Source organism: Sabethes cyaneus, chromosome 2, assembly GCF_943734655.1.
Source record: "Sabethes cyaneus chromosome 2, idSabCyanKW18_F2, whole genome shotgun sequence".
In the NCBI taxonomy this organism is placed as follows: domain Eukaryota; kingdom Metazoa; phylum Arthropoda; class Insecta; order Diptera; family Culicidae; genus Sabethes; species Sabethes cyaneus.
The window spans coordinates 172,930,251-172,936,396 of NC_071354.1; positions in this window are offsets into that span (position 1 = coordinate 172,930,251).

Here is a 6,146-nt window from a genome sequence, read left to right on the forward strand (position 1 = left end):
TAAACCCGTATTTTTTATTCAGTGCTTACGTTGGATGTTCCCAAAAATCGTTTTTTTTGCCAGCCTTTCTTTTTTATAATTCATTACTTTTGAACCATTTTACCGATTTGAATGATTTTCAAGATTGATCTTATGCCAAGATTTAAGTTAGTCAATCTTAAGGTGGCACTCGAAGAGATTTTCAACAATTGCTTTTTGGAACGGATTATAAAATTTGTAATTCTTATAAAACCAGAGAGGTCCACATTAAAGAATGTTTTCAAGAATAGTTCCAAACGTATTCTTAAAACTGGTAATTTTTATCGATTTCTATATATAGTGACTTCCAGGAGTTGCTTAAAACTACAATAAAACCATGCTTGCTATACTAAAAGTGCGCCTGCAAGACATGGTACATTTTCCACCGACTACCTCGTGAACCGGTTCTTTTTGCTTGATAAAGACTTCATTTTATTTTAAATTGTGGGAAAAGTATCCACAGATATTGCTTTTCTAAAATGGATATAAATGAAAATATAAATTGAAAATTGCTATTGAAATATCCACTTTGTGGCGCATAATTGAGGAACGTTTCATGCTACGCTCAGTTTTCGATGTTTGTGACATAAAAGTTAGTAAATTTTCACGCACCGGTTATTGAAATCAATGTAAAAAGTTTAATAATTTTATGGAGAAACTGACAGTTTGCAAGTTTTATATAACTTGTGGTAAGAAGCCTATTCTATGTTCAAACATACATTTAAAAGTGTTAGATCACTTATGATATTGGAGAACACCATGTTTATAAACGCCTAACTGCAAATGGCTACCATTTCAAAAGTAGTCAAAGGCAGCCTTGTTTGCTGGTGTTTCAATGGTTTTATATGAATCCAGATTAAAGCGCTAACAAAACTAATATTTTATGCACAAGACAAAGAAGATTTTTCCAAGCACGCGATAAATTCATCTATAATGTTTATTGAATTCTTGAAGAAGACAAGTTGCGCTTGTTGAATAACACTAATTTGAATTACTGAAGGTAACCAAGTTTATTGCAAAATAACCTGTACATCTCCCTTCTTTTGTGACTATTTTTTGACTTTTGTGTTATTTTTCAGTATCTTTGCAATTGTCTTTTTCTGTGAATCTAGTTCTGTGCAAAATTACAGCACCAGCAATGATTCAAAAATCGTTTCTTGATCTGTACAAAGTGCTCATAATAATCACAAGAACTGTTTTGCATTTAATTTCAGCCAAACAAGACTCCTGATAAGATCAAAGCCACATACATAACATCTCTTCGCTTGAATAAAGCACTAAATTTGTAATATCCCTCACAAAGCCCACATTCAACCAAAACCGAATACGCGTAAAGCATTATCAAGCGCACTCTAAAACGTGCAAGTCAATATAACTAGGAACTGCACATCCTGAATGTGGTATTGTCCCCGGTTATATTAACTTTATTGCCAAAACAAAAAGAAATCTAACCGATAAATGCAGGACGCCGTGAACTTGACGACAATCTTTTCCGTACGATGAAATTAAAACACCTCCAATCCTATCAAATCGTTGAAGAAGATTCAACCCGAAAATCCAATCACAACTTGTCTCTGTGTAGCAAAACCCAGATTAGGTATTAGCTCCAAAGCAAAACAAAAACTAAACCGTAGCGGGTAGAGTGGAGCAGCAAAAGCAAAGGTCTCCCCCTCCAATTTAAAAAAAAAAGAAAACACTGAATACAACCAATGGAACTTAACAGAAACAATCACATTAATAGAAGAAAAACAACCAAATTTAGATAAACGAGACCAGAAAACAGGTAGTGAAAGCATTGAATGCGTGTCTTGACGGCCGGATGTAAGATAGTTAGCAAGCAGCAGCAGCAGCAGCAGTACGCCGCTCCACAGACGAGCTAGGAAACCTCCAAACAAAACTATTTCATATTTGGTTTATCAACCGAAAGAAAAAAAAACAACCTGTGAGTTAGTGTGTAGCTCTTCTAGCAAAGTCAAACAAAAACAAAAACGAAATGTAAAAGAAAATTTATGTTTTCACTCATCCCCCGTCCCCGCCACCACTCGGTTGGGAAGGGACTAGTTAGGGTTTACGTCGCAGGCGCAGGAGAATACCTTAATTTGTGATATCATTCATCTAATTTTAGTGAAAACGTCAGGCCCGCCCGCTCACCTGTGTGTGTGGCCTGTGTGTTGTTTAGCTTAAGGCTTTTTGTACTCTCATGTTTCTAGGTAAACCCTATCTAATCTACCCTTCAGTAACGTAAGCAAGCAAGCAAGCAAGAAAACAAACAAACAAAAATAAATGAATGCATTTTAAATGTAACAACCCCGCAGCTCTCCCCGTTGGTGGCCGTTGTTGGCGCGGAGGGTTGGAATCCAACCGGCCAGCGGCCAGCCGCAAGCGCGCGTGACTTTTCCTTTGTGATAGAACACACTAGCAGCGCTGTGCTGTGCTGTTGAGAAAACAAGTGAATGCTAGGTTTAGCTATGTTTTGTAAATGTATCCAATTGGTCGTTGTAAAAGTTGCGCAGCAACAGCTTCTTCCTCTCTGTATTCCCCAAATCTGAAGAAGATTAATCGTTGGCGCAGCTTGTGAAGTGAAAAATTAATGGAATTATTTAGATTTAATTTAGGACCGTGAAACCAAGATTCACCAAGTAAGCAAACAGTCGGAAATTTAGGCTACAATTTTTTGTTCAATGTATTTGTCACTCATGGAACTGTTATGCTTGTGACTACGCTACACAGCAGGTGTCAGTTGATTTCTCTTACTCTCCAACTCTTGAACTTGTACGGAATACTGATAACCGACAAAGTAAACTGCAAATTGTCCGCAGAACAAAACAAGAATAAAAAAAAAACACTTTAAAAGTCCTATTTTCTAAAAAGTGAGTATAATAAATTTTCGATCGTATAGTAAAATCTTTTTTTGTGATTTAAAATGAATAGATTTGAGAGAACGTTCCTGTAATTTAAATATTAACGATATTCTAGCTATTTAAATAATTTTATCGATATAAAATCATCAAATGTAGAGATTGAAATATAAGTATAAATAGCTAGAATTTTGTTATTATTGGCGAAAAATGTACGATTGTCCGGAATTGGGCTTTGTCTTGAATATGATGCAGGCACGATACGATACGATGCAACGTTTCGAATGATTCTCGTTCAGTTTTATGGAGACGCCCTATACTTTGAGCAAGAAAAACTCCCGCTTGTAGGCTGTATGGGAAAACCATAAAATTGTAGCGCGACTGCTTGAAAACAGCAATGCAACAAACTGTAATGGTTGTAACTAGAGTAAACCAGCCGCCTATTTGGTCAAAATTGAAACATGTTTTTTCGAGCAGTTCCACTTCGATGCAACATTGCATGCAATGCTCACCTACGGTTGAATCAACTACGGTTGAGTCATTGAACGATTGCGGTTAGATTGTTTTTCTTTTACACTAAAGTTTGTTTGAAATTTCCTTATAATTTATAATAGGTACTTGTGCGGATTAGAAAATTAGAACTTCAAAGTAATCGTGTTTCAATTTTCGAATAGTTCGAAATCACTGGCCGTTTATTCACTTCGAACGACATCCTAAATGCTTCGAACATTTCGAAACAGTTTCAATAGGACGAAACTTTGGATAGTTTGGTAGGTTCATGTCTTTCGGCAGAGCCATAGCGTGGCATTCTAGCGCCCTTGGCGGAAATCCAATTTGGCGCCCCTCGTTTCCTAAATCAGCGTTTCTTACAAGTTTATCATTTTTTCGTTTTCACCCCTTATCCAATATTAAAAAACGGAGTAATTTCGGATGGCGATGAGAAAAATTACAAAAGGTTTTACAATGCAACACTTTTTGACGTAGGACTACGTTTACTATACTCGGACTGGGTAGCACTTTGTGTAAAACGAAAATAGAAGTGTAACGTTTGAATGAAATATTTCAAATGCTAATAACTACTAAGCTACTGTACGAAACTAAACAATGTATATGTCGTTGGATAGATAAAATGACCAGCAATTTTATGGGGGGCTACAGAACAATTTTAAGGAGGGCGTAAGAGGGGGGCTCCTATACAAATGAAAGACAAATTTCCTCAAAACTCGAGAACTAATCAAGCATATTGAACCAAAATGTCAAATTAAAGTGGAGGTTTCAGAAGGTAAGAATTTTTCCTATGGTGAATTGAGATACCTTCCCCCTTTAAGAGCTGGGCTCTCATACAAATAATATACAAATTTCCTCTTAACTCGACAACTAATCAATGAAAAGGAACAAAATTTGTCATGTGGGGGTTTTTTGAGGTAAGATTTTTTTCTATGGTGTACTGAGAACCCTTCTTCTTCTAAAACGGGGGGGGGGGTGGCTCTCATACAAAGGAAACACAAATTTCCTCATAACTCGAGAACTAATTAAGCAAATGGAACCAAATTCGGCATGGGCGGGTTATTGTAGGCATGAATTTATTTTATGTTGGTTTGAGGATAAGGACTCTCATGCAAATAAAACAGAAATTTTTGCTTATGAATCATATTTTATGCTATGTAACAAGCGGTAAGCGGTGAAAGTAAACTAGTAAAATCTTCTCGGAGCAAAAGACAGTGAATCGACGCCGCAAACTTACGTGCCTGTTGCCATTCATGATAAAAGAGAAGGACATTCGAATCTGAGAAGGACATTCGAATGGCACGTCATATTTGCGATGAACGTGTTTTGGCTTCAATGTTATTTGTAACCAATGGCCCTTTTAAAGGCCACAAGCGAGTTAATGTAAGATTATTGAAACATATCAAACTACCATAATCATATTCAATACGATAATCTGTGGGCTGGTCATTTTTCTTTATTTCTTTATTGCGTCTTCAGTTGATACTGTACAGACTGACATATATATTTAAATTATTTTTTTCTTTCATTTTTCTAACGACATTTAAATTAATTGTTTAACACTACTTTTAAAACGATGTCTACTAACATGATCAGCACGTCTAAATAATTTAACAGACTGAAACACTTCTCCAGCGGATGGTTTTGACCAAACACAGTTCTATGTCTGACAGTTAGGAATAACAAACGTTGGCGGGAGCGTCGCGCTGGAACGAAAAAGTTTGCCAGTCGTAGAAAGTCTGGGCAGTCAATCCGATTGGTCAGTATATCAAAGGCAAACATTCTTTGCAGGTATACGCGTTGCTGGTGTAAAGACTCCAACCTTATCAGTAGGCATCGCTGTTCGTAAGACGGCAATCCCTGTGGTTCATTCCAGGGCAGTTGTCGTAGCGCGAAACGAACGAAGCAACGTTGAACCCTTTCAATGCGAGCGATCTGGCTTGCATGATGACCAGATTTGAACAGCATATTCGAGGACACTTCGAACGAGGGAGCAATAGAGCGTCTTCCGTGCATACACATCACAGAATTCACGAGCATTACGGTGGATGAATCCAAGCATGCATAAGCCTTGGAAGAAGCCGCATTGATGTGTTCGTTGAAACAAAGTTTGCAGTTCATTGTCACTCCCAAGTCTTTTATCGAGGTAAAACTATCCAAACTGTAACCATTTACACTGTAGTTATAAGTCAGCTGCGTCCGCGCTTTGGTAAAACTTATTATTTTGCACTTTTTTGCATTCATCTCCATGCCTTTTAAGACACACCAACGGACTATACTGTAAAGCTGTGCTGTAAAGCAGCACAGTCGGCCAACGAGCTAATGGTACGATATATCTTCAAGTCGTCAGCGTCCACCTTATGTACGCGAGAGTTCATTCGGTAGCTCAAGTCGTTCACGAACAAGATGAAAAACAAGAGACCAAGATGACTGCCTTGCGGCACGCCAGATCGTGTTGAAAAACTACTTGACTCGACCGATCCTAATTTAACGACAGCTGATCTATCCAATAGATATGATTTCAACCATGCGATGAGCCAATGAGGAAAACCTAGCTTCTCAAGCTTCTTCCGTGTTAATTCGTGGGGCACTTTGTCGAACGCCTTGGCAAAATCCACGTAAACGCTATCCACTTGACATCGCTCCTCCAAACTAGAGTTGAGAGTGCTAGTGTATGCCATAAGATTTGTGGCAGTAGAGCGATTTTTCATGAAGCCGTGTTGATATTCACAAATTATGGGTTTAGCCGCCAAGTACATTCTA